Raw genomic sequence first — 23,437 nt, forward strand, 5'->3', positions numbered from 1 at the left:
CACAGAGCCTGACATGGGGCTCGAAGTCACGAGCAGTGAGATCATGACCTGAGCTGAAGTCAGACGCTTAATCAACTGAGTCACCCAGATGCCCCTAGACCTATTTTAAATTCGCAAATTAATATCAGACTCCAAAAGTACTGATTATTTTCTAAGCCTTTAGCCCATTCACAAGGTGCATTTACTTTGAACAAAATGTATTTCTATAAAATGCTCTAGTCTCCTATTTTTAGGAGCTACACAGACATAGAAGCAGAGAACCAACAGCTTCTTCATACACAACTTAAGAGCCATCTCTACACCCCTGATGCCAATTGAAAACAACCTTTACATGGCCACTTGATCAACATCCATAAGCTCAGGGCAATGGTTTGAAAATGCCAAATGAAACCAGAGCTCAACAGGTATAAGAAGTCACACCATGACCTATAGTATTTCCATCTACATGTCCAAATGACAACTATTAACAGCTGCTTTCCTGTCAATTTCATGATTGCACAACTTGTATGAATGCAAATATAACATACTTTTTAATGCAAAGCTCACTCTAAAATATAAAATCTATGGAGAAAAACCCAAAGTTCTATTTTAAACAATCAGCTGCACCCAAAGAGAGAACGATACTTTCCTAACTATAAATAACTGACTTTCAAAGTCTACGATGGTTTTTCACCAAAAGAGCTCAGGAATGTTATCAAGAACACATGGTAAACTCTTGCAACAAAGGCAATGACCTTTTCCTGTATATTTTAGGATAAAATAACAGCTATTGCCTTGACATTATGAATTCATTGTATAGTTCCGACCTCTTAAAAAGGAAACAAACTCTCTTGGTATTCTTAGTGGCTAAATTTTGCCAAGGGAAAAATACATTTAGATAATCATTGAGGATAACAGAAATTGCAGCAGAAGAAAAAAAAAGGATATGAGATTCAAATTCAACCTGTAGGTATAATTACTCAGAGTCTAAACTTAATCCCATTTCCTGAGATGTGACACCAGCTTTACAAGTACCATTGCTTATATCAGGCTGAAGTATGGCTTTTCCCCATTCATCTTGGGGACAGTGTGGTAGATGAAAGAATGTGGGCTTTGGGGCCCATGAGAACGAAGTTATCAAAATGACAGCACTTACTAATACTGTGATTTCACAAACATGACCTACTCTCTTTTGAGCCTCAGATTGTAGATTTTCGAAATGAGAGTAATCATACTTACCTCACCTGGAGGTTATGATGTGCATGCTAAGGATGTAATTCCAGTGCCAGCCAGGAACTTGGAGTACAGAGGTAGAAGGAAGATGCAAACCTATACAAATAAATAAACAGAGTTATAACCTGGGGTGAGGGAAAACTGGGATTAGCACTGGGTGAGCAAATAATGGCACAAGGGCATACAGAAAAAAAAACAAACAAACCCATGTGGGTAGTGACTAGGTACTACAGACACAAACCTGTCATGGAATGGATTTGCCCCCAAAATCCATTTGCTGAAGTCCTAACTACCCCATGTAACTGTACTTGGATACCAGATCTTGAAAGGTAAAGTGGAGGTTGAATGAGCTCACTTGGGGGGAGGGACCCTATCTGATAACTGGTGTCTTAGAAGAAGAGAGTGGGCACCTACACACACAGAAGGAAGACCACGTGAAGACGGTGGGAAGGAGGTCGTCCACCAGTCACGGAGAGAGGAGACCCACCCTAGCCACACCTTGATCTAAAGTGTGAGAAAATAAATAAATCAATTTCTGTTGCTTAAGCCACCCAGTCTGTGGTACTTTGTGATGGCAGACCCAGCAAACTGATATGAAATCCCAACACTTACTCATGCAGCGAATGGTGTTTGAGCTTTTGTAGGAGTTAGGCACTGTTCTAGGGCCCTAAGGAAACAGCCCTAAACAAAGCTAGTTTGGTCTTTGAACCCCATGGAGCCAACATTCTGGCAGGGACTGCAGCAGGCGACAGACAGCAAGCAAGTAAGAAAAACAGATGATGCCAAGGACCAGGAAGAAAAAGAAGGCAGGGAAGGCAGATCAGGTGTTTGGGTCGGAGAAGGAGCAGTTTTCAGTTTTACATAGAGAGCTAGCAGAGACCCCACTGAGCAGGTGACGTCAGAGCAAAGATATGACAGAAATGAGGGAGTGTGTCATGTGGATATGTGGGAGGACATTCCGGACAGAGAGAGACAAAGCAAGTGCAAAGACCTGAAGCAGGAGTGTGTGCCTGACATGCTCAGGGAGCAGGGAGGGGCCGGTGTGGCCAGTAAACGTGGGGAGGGGAAGAGGAGATGCCTTCAGGGAGGGGCCAGAGGCTGGGGAGAGTAGCACCTGTGTGGTGTGTAATTGGAGTCAGGCGTCTGGAGACAGGAAAAGCTGGGGGCAGAGCATAAAGATCTGGAGGCCCCAGCTGCTGGTAGATAGAAGCCTGAGGCTGGCTGAGATCACCCCAGAGTAAGGACGGGTGGAAAGCTGATGGGAAGTGGGAAGAAGATGAGGACAAACCAACACAGACACTGGTGAGCAGCGGCCTGGGCAGTGGGAGGAGGATGGAAGTAATTTTTACAGAAAGGGAGTAATCACGTGTACCTGTAAAATGGTGCCACGTAGTCTGCAAACTGGGGGTTGAGACTTCACTGTGAGCTTCAGCAATATGAGTGTCGTTCATTAATGAGATGAGAACTAGGGACAAGTGGGAGAGGAAGCCCACTCAGACTCAGCTGACAGAGGTAAGGTCTGCAGGCGCCGACAATTGCAACGCTAGGACTCAGGAAGACAAAACAGGTGGTGGTGAATGGGAAGTGATTGCTCCCCGTGGGCTGGGAGAAACAGCCGCAGGTGCACAGGATGGCCGGTCGGAGGAAACCCCAGGTGTGCAGGAGAGAGTGAAGCGGTGCAGGAGCCGCGTTAGCAAGATGGCTTCCTCCCTTAGGAACACTGCTCAACTGTGGCAACGGGGCACCAGCCAGAGCCGTGGGGACAGACATAGCAAGGTGGGTGGCCGTGAGGTTGCTGGGACTGTGTGTGACTGGGAAACACCGTGAAGATGCCCTATGTTCTCTCTGCCTCTAGAACGGGATCACGGGCAGGATTTCGAAAGTGATGCACATGAGAAACAGAGCCATCAAGCCCTCCACAGGGACCCCAGTTTTGTCCTCTTACAGCAGACATTCCCACCTCCTTCCTGCCCCCATCACCTCCGCGGTGTCTGGCAAGCCCTCATCTGCTCTCCATTTCTATGATTTTGTTGCCTCGAGAATATTTTACAAGTGGAATCGAAAAGCACGTGACCTTTTTAGGATTCGCTTTTTCCCCTCTGGGCATAATTCTCTGGAGATTCGGTCCTGCTGCAGTGCCTATCAGCAGTACGTGTCCTGGCACTGCTCACCGGTGAGCACTCCACTGCACGGGGCTAGCATGGTTTTGCTGCCTCCCTATGGAAGGACACATTGTACTAGGCTGCACAATGGCCCTCAAAGAAATCAAGTCCTAATACCTGGAATCTAACTCCCATCGATGGGATCTAGTTAAGGATCTTGAGGACTGGGTTGTCTGAGTGAGCCCTAGATGGAATCACGAGCATCCTTAGGCAAAGGGAGACTTGACAAAAGAAGAGGGACTGTGTCCATGGAGACAGACTGGGGTGATGTGGACACCAGCCAAGGGAGGTTGGTGGCTACTGGGAGCTACCAGAGAGAAGGGATACACTGTCCCCCGGAGCCCTGGGGTCTCCAGAGGAAGTACAGCCCTGCTGACACCTTAGTCTCAGTGAAGTGAATTTCGGGTTCCTGGCCTCCAGAACTGTGAGAGAACACTATTTTGTTCTCATAAGCCACCAAGTTTGTGGTATAAGAGCAAGCAGGTGTGCGCACAACAGGTCCCCATTCCCATCTCCCTCCGACCTTGGAATCTTCCTTCCCTGAGAAAGTCAGGGAAGCTCTGGCATTTCAACCTAGTTGACTACAGGCAGCCATTGAGTCATTATTATGACCATTCCCGGTTCTCAAGGCAACACATTAAATTACATTTCCTGTGGGAGGAACTGTGTATCTATGTCTGGCCTATCGTACATCACCCTCTTTGGTTTAATACTCTTTGAATCCACTCCCATACTCGCTCCCCAGTCTCCTACCAGCGCGAAGTGGTAACTCCCCTGCGTGGGCACCTGATCCCGTGTGGACCTGATTCTGTACCTCCGTTTGGAGTACACTGGCATCCGGTTATTTTTGGAAGTAAACACGAATACTAGACATGGAGACTGAAGATCACTGCTCTCTGTCACGACAGTATTGTCTTAGGTGAAGCCATCGAAACCTTTTCTCTAGGGGTCCTGGGGGTGGGGTAAGACTATTTCCCTTGGACAGGGGCGGGGGGAGCTACTTCTCTTGGCAACAAAACACAAGATACTCCCCTCATGAGGCCATACGTTTTCTGATGTTTCGCCCTTGCTTTCAACCTCTCCTATTTCCTGTGTATACCCCAGACACCCAAAACTGACCCTGGACAGTCTCTGTAACTGCCCCCCATGGCCACAGTGAGGACTCCACTTGCGACCCTTCAGCATGCTGTCCTCCATCACTCTGAACCAGCACTAGTGGTAATGTGAACAAATATGAAGTCACCTCCTGCCACCAATGACCAGTATCCACTTCTGCCAACAAGGAAGCTACTTGTATGTCCCCCAGAGAGAAGAGCAGTCCAGTCCCAGAGTCCCAGTTCCAGGCGGTTTTCTGTGGCCACTCGCAGTACAAATTACCATTTGTGCAGGACTGCAACAGGAGACAGACCGCACACCCAAAAGCAGTGAGTGAAGAGTGCTGCAAGGGTAAGGGAGCCTCCAACAGATGGCGGAGAGGGCAAAGCGGCCGTGCTTACCAAAGGCAAGATGTTTCCACTAAAAAGAAAGTGCAAGGAAAAGTGGTTCCTGATCCTGTGAGATTTATCAGGAGATGAGGGTCATGTGGGGAGATGTGATACAGAAGAACACGACTACAGAAGCCCCCCCGTTATCCATGGGGATATGTCTGGAGACCCCAGGTGGATCCCTGAAACCACAGACAGTACAAATACTATAGTGGCCATGAAGGGGTGCTGGTGGCACACCGCCACAACACCAATGAAGGGGGGCAAGCGGCACACCTGCAAATCTACGATGAAAGGTTGCAAGACGCCCATGCGTGTTTGCAGGCGGCACACCCCACAATGGCAATGAAAGGGTACAGGACGCCAATGCAAGGGTGCAGGTGGTTCACCCCTCCATGGCCTATGAAGGGGTGCTGGTGGCACACCCCTACATGGACCAAGAAGGGGTGCTGGTAGCACACCCCTACATGGAAAGGGTGCAGGCGGCTCACCCCTACCTGGCCCATGAAGAGGCGCGGGCAGCTCACTCCTACATGGCCCAGGAAAGGGTGCTGGCGGCACACCTGAAATGGCCCATGAAGGGGCACAGGTGACGCATCCATACATGGACCATGAAGAGGCGCAGGCGGCTCACCCCTCCATGGCCCAAGAAGGGGTGCAGGCATGATGCCCCTACATGGCTGAAGAAGGGGTCCAGGCATGACATATCTACATGGCTGAAAAGGGGCACAGAAGGGGTGCAAGTGTGACACCTCTCCATCGCAATGTAGGTGTATCAAGGCTGTCCTAGAAGGGTGAAAAATATGATTTGCGTTCTGTAGGCGGCTGTTAGGGATGCGGCCATGAGCATTCACAGTAGGGCTCAGGCATTGGTATATGATCTTAAGATCTGAATACCAAAAATAGACAACCAACTCCTATGTTATGACCGGGTGAATTTCACAATACAAGCAATAATGCTAGTATGTGTAACAAGTATTTGTCCTTGCATAAGCTTCTATCAGAGCAGATGACCACGGATAGTTAACAATAAGATAAAAATAACCTAACTGTAAAATCAGTATCAAACCAATTGTTGACCCAACACATATAGGCAATCAAGGAAAGATTAAAACTAAAAGGAACTCAGCAAACAGAAGCCCTGCCTGTTTACCAGTAACATCATGTCTAGCATTTCTAGTATTAGAGGCCCTGCCTGCCCAGGGACATTCGTGAAACGGCAGTGGTATCCTGATCATGCAAAGGTAGCATAATCACTTGTTCCCTAAATAGTGACTCATACGAATGGCCACACGAGGGTTTTACTGTCTCTTCCAATGGGTGAAATGGACCTTCCTGTGAAGATGCGGGAATAGGACAAGAAGACAAGAAGACCCTAAGGAGCTGGTTTAAAATGTTTTTAGCTTCATTTTTTTTTTTTTTTTTTTTGAGAGAGAGAGAGAGAAAGAACACAAGTGGGGAAGGGGCAGAGAGGGAGACACAGTACCTGAAGCAGGCTCCAGGTTCAAAGCCATCAGCACAGAGGCCATCCCAGGGTTCGAACCCACAACCCATGAGACCATGAGCTGAGCCAAAGTGGGACGCTTAACCCACTGAGACACCCAGGCGCCACAAAAAATGTCTGACTTAAAAAGAAACATCACCATTACATCCCCGATGAAGGGGTGCAGATGGGGCACATGCATGACCTCCTCCCGCGCAGAGGTGGGGCAGAGCACATGAGTGCCACCCCTCTCTCGCGAAGGCGATGGTGCAACGGTGACCGCCCCCCTCACCTGGGGGGTGGGCATGCGTGAAATCCTACATTGCGGGGGGGAGGCGGAGGGGATGGGGAGGCGGAGGCGGGTGGGGCGCATGCGTGAACCCCCTCCTGGGCCTAGGGTGGGTGGGGCGCTTGCGTAAAACCCTCCGGCGCCAAGGGCGGGGGCAAGACGCTTGCGTGAACCATCTCCCTGAGGGGTTGCAAGTATGACCTAACCCTTACCCTAGCCACTTGCTGTAATCTTAACCATAACCCTTACCTTAAGAGATGCCTGCTTCTTCAGCTGTGAAAGTGGAAAGAGACATTCATGAAATGTCAGGTTTAATAGTGGCGTTACTCCCTCGCTGAGGGGTGGCGTAGCCCATGGGTGACCCCCTCCCATCCCGAGGGGTGGCGAGACGTGTGCATGAACTCCCTCCTGTGCCAAAGAAGGCCAGGGCGCAAGCATGAACTTTCTCTGGTGCCGAGGGGGGCGGGGTGCATGGGTGAACCACCTCCTGCGCCGGGGGTTGGGGGGGGGGCGCTTGCGCGAACGGGGGGTGGGGAGTTGTGCACATGCGTGAACACCCTCCAGCGCCGAGAGGGGCGGGACGCATGCGTGAAACCCACACGCGCCGTGGGGTGCTGTGCATATGCCTGAACACCCTCCTGCGCCGAGGGGTATAGGGCGCATGCAGAAACGCCCTCCCTCGCAGAAGGGGGCAGGGGCACATGAGTGAACACCGTCTCGTGCCAAAGAGGGGACAGGGCGCAGGCGTGGAATTCTCCTGCGCCGAGAGGAGCAGCGTGCATGCGTGAACGCCCTCCATCAGTGAGTGGGCACTGTGTGCATGCGTGAACAACCTCCTCCACTGTGTGGGGCTGTGCGCATGCGTGAACACCCTCCCTCCTCCTGGTACAGATCTCCAGCTTCCGAGAACAGGCATCATCAACACCCTTTACCAGGAAAGCCAGAGAGCTCCAAGTCCATTACCAAATGACATGTCATTGATCATTTCTGGGTGGAGCAACCTCTTCCCCTTTGTGAAATGGGCAGGGAATGTTGCATTCAAACCCCATGTTTTCAAATCTGGTGCTGGCAAGAGTGGTAATGGGTGGAGAGATGCATGTGGGTGCAAAGGGTAGAGAGTCCTTTGGTCAGTTCATCTTTATTTGGTACCTGGTCTGTGCTTAGCAACATGATACCTGGTGTGAGAGTAAGACATTCTTATCCTCAAAGCAACTAGACACTAGCAACATAACTACAATAATAGTGATGAGGATTTACCTTCAACGCACACTACTAAGTCAGGAAGCATGGAGTTGGGAACCCAGGGGTGGAACCACAAAGCCCAGGAATATGTATCGCTCCACCACCAGCTGCCTGGGGCTCACTTTCCTTATTTGGGACACAGAACTATGAATCCCTTCCTCATAGGAGTATTATGAGGATAAACGGCAATAATCATTCATGTATTCAGCACAGTGCATGGCACAAAATAACTGCCCGGTGAGGCCTGGCCACTGTTGAGAATACAAGGGGATTTACATGAATCTGAGGGAGATGAGTGGTGGTGGTGGTGGGGGGGGGTTCCTAACATGGGTTTGAGCTATGCCCACAGGGTGAGTGGGCTTTGGACAAATAAAGGAAAAATAAACCATTTTTAGGTGAGAAGGACAATCTGAAGACAATTGTTAGGGCGGCTTGGTATCCAGCTGATTATGTAAAGGTTTGTTCAAGAGCAAGCCCCAAGCAAAATACTAAGGAGCCCCATGTTGTCACTGCCTCCCTTCCTCTGGTAGGCTCTCCTCTTCTCTGCTATGTGTTTTCTCCATGTGCAGTGCCTCAGATGATTCCCGTTACATCCCTCCACCAGTGCTCTGCTTGCCCAGCCTCATGTTCAAATTTCTTGAGGGCTTTTCATGTAATAGGAATGTTAAATTAACTCTTACTAAGGTTTCCATGGCTAATCCACCCATATATGTATACATGTACATATATACAAATCCACATATATATACAAACCCACATTTGTATGCATGTATTTTCACATATATGCAAACATATATATGTACACACACAATTTTTTTTTAAGTAGAATTTTTTTTCCCTGAAATCAAAAGTGTGACTATAAAGGTAGCAACTCCAAGTGTTAACAGCATGCTGTTGGGAGACAGTGGCCTTTGAAAACCTATTTCACATTTTACTATATATATTTAAGGATACTCCAGTTACATCTACAATAATCTGAGGATAAGTTATTAACACATACATATTTCAGAGACTGTTTTCAACAAAATACTCCTCCTACACTTTTCAAAAAATCCCTGCATAATAAGAGACTTGAGTTCTGCTGTGAGTCCTGCCTCTGAGTCACTGTGAAAGTCCTTTGCCTCAGCATCCTTACCTTTAACTGTCCTCTCAAACTGGGGAGGCCTTTTGTGCTACATGTCTCAATTTGCCCATCACAGCCACGCTCCATGTCTCGATCTTCTTCCCTGTCCTGGCAGTCTGATCACATGGAAGGAACCAATGGTTTCCTTGCTGCAGCTGTGTTTAGCTATTGAGAGCCGTGTCAGGAGAGCAAAGAAGGAAAGAAAGGCCAGGGAATCTATATATTCCTCTGTCCTTGCCTAGCAGAGTCATTGCAAGCAGATTCCTCCCTCCACCTGCAGAGAGTAACAGCTCTGGGAGCTCTCACTGTCTCTGAGTTCTGGTAACTGCTCACTGCCTCACTCCTTCAGCCTTTCCAGCCCCAGGGATTACTCTTCCCCCACGGTTTCCCTATACCCTGTTCACACCTTTGAAATAATCCCTTTATGAAACTCTCCTCAGCTGGGACCATTTTGTCTTGCTGGGGCCCTGACTGACATGATGGCCATTACTTGTCTGCTCATCAGCTCCATACCCCTCCAGGAGAAACTGCTCTAAAACCCTACTCCCCCCAAAACCATGTGTTATACTGTGTGAAGTTTTCTGCCCACCCCAGCCACAGCTGACTGGACCAAGTGTGGTCATCTGACAAAACCTTCCATAGCAGGCTGGACAGTTACCTATGACTTGTAAGGTCTGATTCCAACAGATAAGCTCAGCCAATCAGATTCTTCTTTAGGAATGGAGGCCTGAGAGACAGAGACAACAGCAACAGCTGTGGCAACTAATTTACAGAGGTCATGAGGCAGATTTGTGGAAATATGCAAAACCTGAGTCTAATCATGAGGAAACATTAGGAACAAATTGAAAAGTACCCATAAAACAAATTCCCTTTATTCCTCAAACTGTTAAGATCATCAAAGACAAGGAAAGATGGAATAAGTGTTCCATGTTAAATGAGTCCAAAGAAATGTGACAACAAAATGAAAAGGGTGATCCTGAATTGGATCCTACATGGGAAAAACTTTTTTTTCCCCCCTTTTGGCTCAACAGACACTTGGGACTCCTACAGATGAGGAAAATGAGACCTGGAATACTTATGTAAAGACATGGCACCAGAGCACAGATAACCTGTTTTTCAAATCCCCGTCTATCATCCTATCTCCAAATAACTTCAAGTTTTATTTCTAGCTTTATTATTATTTCTCTATTATCATCAACTCACCCAAAGTTGATCTAAAGCAATAAAATCTCAGCAGTGACTCTCCCTCTAGTCTCAGGGCTTCTGATGCCTTTTGATTCTGTGCTGCTACACATACCTATTAAATAACAATACATCATGAAGCTAAACCTGATAAGTTGGATGAATTTCCCATTTCTGTTCAAATCCATTGTCTGATGATATTTCAGAAATAAAAACCCAGGCAATCAATAGTTCCATTGTAGCAGTATCAGTTTGGGCTGAAAGGTCTATATTTTTAGACTTAAAAGTATTTCAAGGGGGCAGTGAATGTTTTGAAAACTCTGGGAGATTGAGGAAGATGTTGTAGGTAACACATGTCTATTCAGGAACTGAGTATAAAGCACTGATAGATGGCTTAGGTTGGTGCCCAGTAAAGATAAAGGAATAAAAGGAAAACTTTCAGCTTGCTTTAGGCTTTATGTGGGCTGCTAAAGCTTAACTGAGATACAGGGAGCCATACAAAAAAGTTTATATTATATAATACAAGCTTTAATGGATAGGCATCACCAATGAGCAAGAAAGAGAAGACAACTTTTTGTAGTGACGGAACTTACTTTCAGAACTCTTAATCATTCTCCAAGATGAAAATATATGGTTGATTCTTTGTTTTGCTTTATTGGTTTTCAGCAGGTGCCCATAGTTTTATTAACTATCAACATCTCTTTCTCCATTATGTATTCCCAATTTCCAATATTGGGATGTCCTCAACTGCTTGATATTTTATTTCACTGTTTTTTCAGTTACTTACTTTCCACTTAATCAAAGTACTTTTCCACTTGATAAAGTACAAGATATGTATAGCAAAAGCCTGGTCCTGCTGAACATTTTCACCTTTAACTTGGAAGGTAAGAATAAAAAACATGTCCACTAAATGTAGAGGAATACAAAATGCAGTGTGGGGAACTCTTAAATAACACAGCACGAAAGTGATCTGGCAGAATAAACTGTGTTTGGTAAGAAGCCACTTTACTTTTAAATTTTATATATATATTTATTTATCTTGAGAGAGAGTGTGTGTGTGCACGCTGAGGGGGCAGAGAGAAGGAGAGAGAGAGAGAATATCAAGCACTGATAGTGTGGAGCCTGATGCAGGGCTCGAACCCACAAACCGTGAGATCATGACCTGAGCTGAAATCAAGAGTCGGTAGCTTAACCGACTAAGCCACCCTGAGGCACCCTGGAAAAAGTCACTTTATTTTTTTTTCAATATATGAAATTTATTGTCAAATTGATTTCTATACAACTCCCAGTGCTTATCCCAAAAGGTGCCCTCCTCAATACCCATCACCCACCCCCCCCATCAACCCTCAGTTCGTTCTCAGTTTTTAAGAGTCTCTTATGCTTTGGCTCTCTCCCACTCTAACCTCTTTTTTTTTCCTTCCCTTGCTCCATGGGTTTCTGTTAAGTTGGAAGAAGTCACTTTAAATAGCACATGAATTTTAGCAAAACTTTTTAAAAATGTGTAAAAAAGATTACTATATTGTCAAAATGAAACAAAGATAAATACTGAATAATATTAGCAAATATCATATGCCATGACACAATTATAAACATTATATATATGTATATTTGTATATAAACATATATAATAGGTTAGCATATATGAACTAATTTTTAAAATTTTTTTTATTATATGAAATTTATTGTCAAATTAGTTTCCATACAACACCCAGTGCTCATCCCAAAAGATGCACTCTTCAATGCCCATCACCTACCCTACCCTCCCTCCCACCCCCCCATCAACCCTCAGTTTGTTCTCAGTTTTTAAGAGTCTTATGCTTTGGCTCTCTCCCCCACTCTAACCTCTTTTTTTTCTTTTTTTCCTTCCCCTCCCCCATGGGTTTCTATTAAGTTTCTCAGGATCCACATAAGAGTGAAAACATATGGTATCTGTCTTTCTCTGTATGGCTTATTTCACTTAGCATAACTCTCTCCAGTTCCATCCACGTTGCTACAAAGGGCCATATTTCATTCTTTTTCATTGCCACCTAGTACTCCATTGTGTATATAAACCACAATTTCTCTATCCATTCATCAGTTGATGGACATTTAGGCTCTTTCCACAATTTGGCTATTGTTGAGAGTGCTGCTATAAACATTGGGGTACAAGTGCCCCTATGCATCAGTACTCCTGTATCCCTTGGGTAAATTCCTAGCAGTGCTACTGCTGGGTCATAGGGTAGGTCTATTTTTAAATTTTTGAGGAACCTCCACACTGTTTTCCAGAGTGGCTGCACCAATTTGCATTCCCACCAACAGTGCAAGAGGGTTCCCGTTTCTCTACATCCTCTCCAGCATCTATAGTCTCCTGATTTGTTCATTTTAGCCACTCTGACTGGCGTGAGGTGATATCTGAGTGTGGTTTTGATTTGTATCTCCCTGATGAGGAGCGATGTTGAGCATCTTTTCATGTGCCTGTTGGCCATCTGGATGTCGCTTAACCAGATGGATATTGATATCCAGACCCATAGTCCATTCTGTCTGAGAAAGGATTCATGGAGGTTGCAAAGGAACATGGGAGATGCCCTATTTATAGGCTTTCCTTCTTAAAATATTTTCTAATATTTATATATTTTAAGAGAGAGAGCAAGCAGTGGAGGCGCAAAGAGAGAAGGAGACAGAATCTTAAGCAGGCTCCATGGCATTACCACAGAGCCCAATGTGGGGCTCAAACCCACAAACTGTGAGATTATGACCTGAGCCAAAATCAAGAGTCAGACACTGAGCCACCCAGGCACCCCATATAATGTTTCCTTCTGTGCTTTATGGAATCGCTGAGTTCCCTAAGTCAATATTCTTGATCTAACATTTTTCTTTCCCTCTTCTTTTCAGCTTTATTATTTTCCATAATTTTATCTTCTATATCTCCTATTCATTCCTCTGCTTCTTCCATCCTCATTGTGATTACAGTCAGTTTTGCAACTCAGTTATAGCATTTTTATTTCAGCCTGATTAGTTTTTAGTTTTTAGATCTGCAGCAAGGATTTCTCTGGTGTCTTCTATGCTTTTTTCAAACCCAGCTAGTATTCTTATGACTGTTGTTCTAAATTCTTGTTCAGATATATTGCTTAAATCTGTTTTGAGCAAATCCCTATGGTTTCTTCTTGATCTTTATTTTGAGGGAGAATTCCTCTCTCTTGTTATTTTGTCTAGGTTTCTGTCCTATGTGTGTTATGAAAGCTTGTCATGTTTATTGTTCCTGAGGCTAATGGCTAAATTAAGAAGAGGTCATATGCTATCCAGGACCTGGTGCTTCAGGAAGTGCTTTCTGGTGGATGCTGTGTGCATCCTGCTGTTGTGATTTGGCTGCTCCTTCCCACAGGTTAGTCCTCTGCAGAATTCCTCCTTGCTTGCAGTGGGGTGTATTTGGATCTTTAACTAGGTGTGCTTGAATTTGTTTGTTAAAATAAACCTGATTAAAAAAACAAAGTCTGATCCAAAAAAGAGAAAAGGAAAAGGAACCAAAAAAAAAAAAAAAACCCCAAAAACAAAAAACAAAAACAAAAAACCTATAAGCCTGATTCCAAACATGGGGGAAAAAAAGAAAAGAAAAGAAAAGAAAAGAAGCCAGATCCAAAAAACAAAACAGGAAAGGGAAAAAAAAACTAATGAATGAACAAAAAATTACAGGCCTGATTCAAAAAGAAAACAAAAGCCTGGTCTTATTTCCACCAGAACTAAAGAACTGAAGCTGACATTTTGAAGCATTATATGATCAGTAGACTTGCTGCATGCGGTGGGGGTTGGGGCTCTGCTGGTCCTTCTGGGGGAGAGGCCCACGTGCGGGCTCATAACCAGATCTGCCCTAATAAGGATGCACCTGTAGGGCACTGGGAAGAGGGGTGCTGGTGTAAATACCTTTAGCCTGCATTAGGGGTGCTGTGTTGCACACTGAGGTCCCACAAACCTAGGAGGACAGGGGGAAAAGGCATCACCATGGTCTATCATCCCTGAACAGGGGAGCTCATGCCCAGCACTGTTTAAGAATCCCTCACATAAAAGTAAACAATCTTCCCTCTGGTGTCCCAGGCTTCCCTCAAATCACTGCCTTCACTCTGTCTGTGTCCAGGCTTTTGGCCTGCCAGGCACCATAGCTCTCCTGTGTTTCATCTCTGGCACATAGCTGGGATTCAAAACTTCACATCTTAAAGGAGCTGGCATGGCACAGAACCATTCCCCTCTTCAGTAGGCTGTCTCTGGTGCTATTTTGCCCCAGAAAAGCAGTCGGACAGCCACACATGTGCTTGGAATTTATGGGGAAGCACAATGAAAATCAGTGACCACTTTATCTGCCCTCTGCACACACCTCTGTTGAAGGGCTTCTCAAAGGTACCATCCAGGTCTTTTGTCCTTGGAGAGGCAATATATTCTCTTCTAAATTCAATTTAGGAAAAGGAATATTCTCTCTCAGTTTGACCCAGGGGATCCCCCACCACAGTGTCCACTCCAAGGCCTCTGTGTTCCTTCCTTCCAGGAGCACCACCACATGCTCAGATTGACTCTAGTGAATGGAGAAGACTTCCAAAATCTTGTAATTTGAGCTCTACTATTTGCAAAAATTTGTGATACTCCACACCTCCCAATTCCCCAGTTAACAGTTTTGGGGGAGTGCTTTTCTTGCATGAACTGGAGGTGATGTTCCCTCTTCCCCTCTCTTCTTCTCTCCATGAAAGGGCCCCCTACCCTCCACTGCTCCAAGGCTTTTCTCCCCAATTCATGTCTCTGCACCTCAGACCTGTCAGTTTCTCTCTCAAATTATGCAGATTGTTCTCTTAATCCTCAGATCGATTTCCTAGGTGTTCAAAATGATTTGATGTTGATCTAGCTGTGTTTGAGGGATGAGGAAAGCCCAGGGTCCCCCTACTATTCCTCTATCTTAACTCCTTCCCCTCCTGTAAAGTATCCTTCTGAATGGTCTTGCGTGATGCTGTGGGTCAATTATCTAATATCTCTATTTACTATCTTCAAACCTTTTTTTCAATTTTGTTTTCAGTAAATTGTTTTCAACATGTACACCTTTTGAATAATTAGTTCCACAGATTGTTTAATCACATGAAACTTGGGATTAGGTTAATTAATAGTGTAGGGTAGTTAATCTACTAGTGGAACCCATTACAACATTAAGAACTTGTAGCCACTCCACAGGGTAGACTATGTGTTTCAGCTTGCAACTAAGAATACCCTTCATTTGAAATAGATGAGCTCCTAAACATGGCACTTAGACAAAGTATGTAATTGTCATGAGTTTTAAGTATGAAAACTATCCCCATCAACATGTTGAGGTATATAGACCAAGTATTTCTATCCAATATGAGTATCAAAAGGTTGTGTAAATATTCAGAAAGGAGGGCAAGCAAGAAGATCACATGGTAAAGTGAGGACCAGCGAATGTGAATTTCAACCCATACTTTACACCTCAGCATCAAAACCTTATCCCATAGCTTAGTAAATATATGGCACTTTATTAGGAGGTATTAAATAGTAAGCCTTTACTGGTTGAGGCCCACAATCCTGTTATTGCTAAGCTTTCTGCCATGGTCAGAGACAACTTGTCTCTAAAAACCTAAAGTATCCCAGGAAAAGCCCTGCTCTGTAAACACTAGCCGGGGCTTTGGGACCAAAGCTCATCTACCTGGTAAGTTGTCTAGGCATGTGAAGCATGAGGTGTGACCAGTTTACCTAGAGTGGACACAACATTAGTAATCTACTCAGGGCCTGCTTACCCATACCTCATACCAACTCTTGTTCACCTTTCCAAGAGCAGGATTATATTACCAACTATACCAGAATGCACCCTGAGAAGAGAACTGCAAGAAAGCATTTGTTTAAGAGAGTAGATCTTAAAAGTTCTCATCACAAGAAAATATTTAAAAAAGTAACTATGTGTGGTAATGTATGTGAACTAGACTTATTGTCGTGATCATTTCATGACATACAAATATGGAATTGTTATGTCATACACCTGAAACAAATACAAAATTATATATCAAATATATCAATTATATCTCAGTTTTTTTTTAAAGTATCTGCCCCTCATAGTTTCATATAGATTTTCTTTTTTCTTCCTCCTTCCCAAAGCTCTTCCCCTAGAGAGATATCCTCATATAAATCCCAAGCATGGATTACCCTTAACTTATATCAGAGTGCCTTTCCATAAAGATGTTCCTAGAAATGGGTAGTTCACCAACAGTGACATTCAATAGACTTGCAGTAGTGACTTGAAAATTAATAAAATTACCCCCCCCCAGACAAACATAACTAGTAACTGGCTTTTTAAGCAGCATTCAGACATAAAACACTTGAGCAATGTTGAGGTTCCTAACAACTGTTTTACAAGTATAGCCAAGTCATGATCCTTCTGGAAGGCACAGCAGAAAAAAACAAATCAGCAAACTAGCCAAAATCATAGATTTTTAAAATCCCTGCAAATTGATATGTAGCCTTCAGGCTGGGAAATACTGTGGAAAAGCAGCCATTCTTGTAATATTCTTTGCATAAAGAGTCTGGTTCATCCTCAAATGGTAACAGGTGGGCATTTCAGTCTAATTTCTTGTTCACTGGAGACAATTCCAAAACCCTCCTTTTACCAAAGTGTTTCTCCCTAATATCTGTCTGATATGAATGTTAGGAATAGACTAATTAATGTAAGAACCTGAAGGAGATCTCAAGCGGCAAAAATATCTGAAATTTCTGAGGCTCCTGCTGGCCACCCTGCCTGGTAAGGAGCTGAAAGTCCTGTTAGTGACAAGCATCAGTAGACATTCCCCACTTTGGATCATTTTCATTCAGGCAGAGGGAGAGGACCTTTCGGAGGAGCAGACCACTGATCCCCTGTAGTTTAAAGGAGAGAGCCACATTATGCAGCTCTCTCATTTGAATTATATAAGACTCAGAGATAAGTATTTCCTCTCTGCGATAAGAGCAGGGGCCTATAATAGCCATAGAACTATTTTCGTGAAAGGGTCTCATTTGCACCCTTAGCAGCTGCTATGAGATGTGAGCAGCCAGCTGAGGTCTAAAGTGAGCCTGACTCCTAAGCTTAAAAGAAAGACTTGGAGGCACAGCTACTGGGGAAGCTGGCCACTGATTAGACACCAACATTAGTTATGCTGTTAGTCTTCAGTATCAGACCATTAGTTCCAGGATTCTGCTGAGACCCAATTGAAGCTAGAATGGGAACATTCTTAAAGATGCAGTCTGATAAGAAGAGTCACAAATGTCAGTTGCTTTGGGTGACAACTTTTTCCTACCTGAAAACCAGAGCAGTCAGTGGGAAGGAAATTATTTTGTAACAGTATCTGATATGTGCAGACTTCTGACCTGGAAGCAGAGCAGCCCCCTTACTCATGTGTTCATTCATGACCTCAGGGTGATTCCCATGTATGCAGGGGTGGGGGGTGTGTGAGAAAGCCTGAGGGCATGGGGAGCCCGGTACACCCAGCATCACAGCAGCATAATTACTGGGAGGTCAAGTGATCATATATTCTCTTTTCTTCCTTTTTTTTTCTTTCTTCCCTCTAGAAGGAAAATGGCAGAATTGATCTGCTAAAATAAAAGAACAATGTGGGTATTCAAGGCAGGAGGAGCCTACCAAAACATTGGCTAGGAGGGCACTTGTTACAAATAGGCCCACAGGAAATAAATATGAAATGGATGGGGCTCAAGGGGAACCAGAGGGTGACTAGGAACCAAGGCCATCAACTGCTTGGACAGGAGAGACCTAGACAATCACACAGGGCAGGGGAGCCCAAAGGCCTTGGAATTCATGGGTTCATCAGGTTGCTTTTTACACAGATATGGGAAAATAATATGAGATAGCAACAACAACAAAAAAGGATGATTATAGAGAAATATCTAAAATCCCTAAAACACATCAGTGGAAAAAGTTTGGGATAACAAATTAAGTAGTTGTCCATTATTCTGAATAGTCATTCAAAACCAATAGCTAATCACTTCATGTTTTTACAAAGTGCTACAACATACATTATCCTATTTACTAGTCATAACAAAGCTGTTCATGAGAAGATAGTTGTGTGTCAACTTGACTGAGCTAAAGGCTGCAAAGATATTTGATCAAACATTATTCTTGATGTTTCTTTCAATTTCAGGGCATTTTTGGATATGATTAACATTTAACTGGGTAGATTGAGTAAAGTAGATTGCTCTCCCTAATGTGGGTGGGCCTCATTAATGTGGGTGGGAAGGCCTGAATTGAACAAAAAGATTAGTCATACCTTGAATAAGAGAGAGTTTCTCTTGCCTGGCTGCTTTCAAACTGAGACATTGGCTTTTTCATGCCTTTGGATCAAACCTTTGGTTCTTCCCGGATCTTAAGCCTGTTAGTCTTTAGAATGGAATATACTATCAGCTTTTCTGGATCTCTAGCTTGCCAACTACTTACCCTTGCAGACCTTGAGACTTGCTGGCCTCCATAATTGTGTGAGCTAATCTCTTATGACATATTATACAATCGACATACATATATACAACCAATAGGATGTATTATTTATATGTATTATATTTATATATATATGTATATACACTATAATATTATATACTATACTTAATATATATGATATATTATATATATAATACATCCTTTTGGTTGTCTTTCTCTGAAGAACCTTGATGAATATAATAGTATTACCATGATTTTATAAATAAATAAACTAAGATTTAGAGAGATTTCATAACCACCATAAAAGCACTCGAGAGTTAATGGCAAGGAAGGTGTTGAATATGGGTCTTCTAACTTGAAGATATATTAACTTGTTCTTCCCCACATTTGGGATAAGATCATCAATTCATACAGAATTGATAGCTTTATTTTTTAAGTAATAGCTATTACTTTTTAGAATAGTTACAGATTTACAGAGAGACTGAGCAGATAGTACAGATTTTCCATATAATCCTGTACTTAGTTTCCCCCTTTTATTAATATTTGGTAAAAATAATGAACTAATGATGTGTTATTATTACCTAAATTCCACACTTGATCCAGATTTCTTTTTTTTCCTCCAAACTTTAGTTTTACTTGATATTCTTTTTCTATTCCTGGATCCCACCTAGGATACCACATTACATTAGTGGTAATATCTCCTCAGGCTCTGTTTGGTTATTAGAGTTTCTCAGAATTTCCTTTCCTTTTCCTTTTTCTTTTTTCTTTTGTTTTCTTTCTTTTCTTTTCTTTTCTTTTCTTTTCTTTTCTTTTCTTTTCTTTTCTTTTCGATGACTTTGGCAGTTTCAGAAGTACAGTCAGGGATTTTGTAGGATTTTGTAGTCACTCTGTTGGGATCTATCTGATGTTTTCTCATGATTAGACTAAGGTCACGGATTTGGGGGGAGGAAGACCACAGAAGTAAAGGGCCATTGCAAGGGTATATATTCTCAACACAATTTATGACTGTTGATGTTTACCCTGATCACCTGGCTGAGATGGTGTTTGTCAGGTTTTTACACAGTAAAGTTACTCCTTTATTTCTCTTTCCATATTGTACTCTTTGGAAGGAACTTACAATGCATAACCCACATTTAAAGAGTTGGGAATTATGCTCCTAGAAGCTGGAATAGCTACATAATTTATCTGGAAGTATACGTAGGAGAATAGTTTCTTCTTTTAATTTATTAATGCATTTGATTAATTTTGAGTTTGAGGATACATGAAATACTTTGAGTTATAATCCAATATTACTTTATTTTGTTACTCAAATTTTTCCAGGTTTGGCCATTGGGAGCTTTTTCAGTTCACTCCTGTGTCTCTTTGACTTACCCCATCAATTTTTTTTTTATTTTTTGTTTGTACATTACCTTACTTTTTGGAACAAGACGCTCCAGCTTCATCTTGTAAATTTTCTGTCCCAGTCCTAGAATTAGCCTTTTCTCCAATGAGAGTCCTGGCACCTCATTGGAGAATGATATTGGAAACCAAGATCTCAGTACTAGGTGTGTTCCCTGTTACTGGTGCGTCATTACTTCTAGGCCTTCTCAGTGGATACAGCAAAATATATGTTTGATGAAGCCAGAAGCTGGTTCTTTGAAAGAATTAACAAAATTGATAAACCACTGGCCAGTTTGATCACAAAGAAAAAGGAAAGGACCCAAATAAATAAAATCAAGAATGAAAGAGGAGCCATCACAACCAACACAGCAGAAATAAAAACAATAATAAGAAAATATTATGAGCAATTATACACCAATAAAATGGGCAATCTGGAAGAAATGGACAAATTCCTAGAAACATATACGCTACCAAAACTGAAACAGGAAGAAATAGAAAATTTGAACAGACCCATAACCAGTAAAGAAATCAAATTAGTAATCAACAATATGTAAAAACAAAAAACAAAAAACAAAAAACAAAAAACAAGAGTCCAGGGCCAGATGGCTTTCTGGGGGAATTATACCAAACATTTAAGGAAGAGTTAACAGCTATTCTCTTGAAGCTCTTACAAAAAATAGAAATTGAAGGAATACTTCCAAACACTTTCTATGAGGCCAGCATTACCTTGATGCCAAAACCAGACAAAGACCCTACTAAAAATGAGAACTATAGACCAATTTCCCTGATGAACATAGATGCAAAAATCCTCAACAAGATATTAGCCAACCGGATCCAACAATACATTAAAAAAAAGTATTCACCATGACCAAGTGGGATTTATACCTGGGATGCAGGGCTGGTTCAATATCTGCAAAACAATCAATGTGATTCATCACATCAATAAAAGAAAGGACAAGAACCATATGATCCTCTCAATAGATGCAGAGAAAGCATTTGACAAAATACAGCATCCTTTCTTGATAAAAATCCTCAAGAAAGTAGGAATAGAAGGATCATACCTCAAGATCATAAAAGCCATATGCAAAAGACCCAACGCTAATATCCTCCTCAATGGGGAAAAACTGAGAGCTTTCTCCCTAAGGTCAGGAACAAGACAGGGATGTCCACTGTCACCGCTGTTATTCAACATAGTATTGGAAGTCTTGGCCTCAGCAATCAGACAACACAAAGAAATAAAAGGCATCCAAATCGGCCAGGAAGAGGTCAAACTTTCACTCTTTGCAGAAGGCATGAAACTCTATATGGAAAACCCAAAAGATTCCACAAAAAAACCGCTAGAATTTATCCTTGAATTCAGCAAAGTGGCAGGATATAAAATCAATGCACAGAAATCGGTTCCATACCTATACACCAGCAATGAAGCAATAGAAAGAGAAATCAAGGAATCGGTCCCATTTACAATTGCACCGAAACCTATAAAATACCTAGGAATAAATCTAACCAAAGAGGTGAAAAATCCATACACTGAAAACTATAGAAAGCTCATGAAAGAAATTGAAGATGACACACAAAAAATGAAATATATTTCATGCTCCTGGATAGGAAGAACAAATCTTGTTAAAATGTCAATACTACCCAAAGCAATCTATATATTCAATGCAATCCCTATCAAAATAACACGAGCATTCTTCACAGAGCTAGAACAAATAATCCTACGGTGTGTATGGAACCAAAAAAGACCCCGAATAGCCAAAGCAATCTTGAAAAAGAAAACCAAAGCAGGAGGCATCACAATCCCGGACTTTAAGCTGTATTACAAAGCTGTAATCATCAACACTGTGTGGTACTGGCACAAGAACAGACACTCAGATCAATGGGACAGAACAGAGAACCCAGAAATGGACCCATAAACATATGGCCAACTAACCTTTGACAAAGCAGGAAAGAATATCCAATGAAATAAAGACAGTCTTCTCAGCAAGTGATGCTGGGAAAACCGGACAGCGACACGCAGAAGAATGAGCCCAGAACACTTTCTCACAGCATACGCAAAAAGACACTCAAAATGGATGAAAGACTTAAATGTAAGACAGGAAGCCATCAAAATCCTCAAGGACAAAGCAGGCAAAAACCTCTTTGACCTTGGCCGCAGCAACTTCTTACTCAACACATCTCCAGAGACAAGGGAAACAAAAACAAAAATGAACTATTGGGACTTCATCAAAATAAAAACTTCTGCACAGAGAGGGAAATAATCAGCAAAACTAAAAGGCAACTGACAGAATGGGAGAAGATATTTGCAAATGACATATCAGATAAAGGGTTAGTATCCAAAATCTATAAAGAACAACTCAAACTCAACACCCCCAAAACAAATAATCCATTGAAGAAATGCGCAAAGACATGAGTAGACACTTCTCCAAGGAAGACATCCAGATGGCCAACTGACACATGAAAAAATGCTCAACATCACTCATCATCAGAGAAATACAAATCAAAACTACAAAGAGATACCCCCTCACCTCTGTCAAAATGTCTAACATTAACAACTCAGGCAACCACAGATGTTGGTGAGGGTACAAAGAAAGAGGAACTCTTTTGCACTGCTGGTGGGAATGCAAACTGGTGCAGCCACTCTGGAAAGCAGTATGGAGGTTCCTCAAAAAATTAAAAATAGAACTGCCCTATGACACAGCAATTGCACTACTAGGCATTTGTCCATGGGATACAGGTATGCTGTTCCAAAGGGGCACATGCACCCCAATGTTTATAGCAGCCCTATCAACAATAGCCAAAGTATGGAAAGAGCCCAAATGTCCATTGATGGATGAATGGATAAAGAAGATGTGGTATATATTTGCAACGGAGTATTACTTGGCAGCCAAAAAGAAAGAAATCTTGCCATTTGCAACTACGTGGATGGAACTAGAAGGTATTATGCTAAGCGAAATTAGTCAGTCAGAGAAAGACAAATATCATATGACTTCACTCATATGAGTACTTTAAGACACAGAATAGGTGAACACAAGGGAAGGGAAGCAAAAATAATATAAAAACAAGGAGGGGGAAAAACATAAGAGACTCTTAAATATTTACAACAGAGGGTTACTAGAGGGGATGTGGGAGGGAGGATGCGCTAAATGGTTAAGGGGCATTAAGGAATCTACTCCTGAAACATTGTTGCACTATATGCTAACTAATTTGGATGTATTTTCAAAATGAAATTAAAATTAAATTAATTAAATTATAAAAAGAAATATATGTATGTATACTACTATCTGTAAACTTTTCTATATGTAGCCACTTATGTCTACATTAAGTTAAACATTAGTTCCCACTGCCATCTTCAAATCTAGTTTACATGGATTATTCTTTTAATTTTTTGAGACATAATTGACATTTAACACTATCATAGCTTCATGTGTACAACATAACAATTC

General features: G+C 42.6%; 1 long non-coding RNA gene across 1 annotated transcript in view; it reads right to left on the reverse strand.

Moving 5' to 3' along the window:
* Positions 1-1,218: 1,218 nt before the first annotated feature.
* Positions 1,219-23,437, reverse strand: part of LOC121030475 (uncharacterized) — a 188,198-nt gene continuing 165,979 nt past the window's right edge. The window contains exon 2 of the long non-coding RNA XR_005790239.1: positions 1,219-1,308. This is a non-coding gene — a long non-coding RNA (uncharacterized LOC121030475). The remainder of the gene's footprint in view (positions 1,309-23,437) is intronic.

The sequence above is a fragment of the Herpailurus yagouaroundi genome, unplaced genomic scaffold, assembly GCF_014898765.1.
Source record: "Herpailurus yagouaroundi ecotype Mexico unplaced genomic scaffold, PumYag 140, whole genome shotgun sequence".
NCBI lineage: Eukaryota > Metazoa > Chordata > Mammalia > Carnivora > Felidae > Herpailurus > Herpailurus yagouaroundi.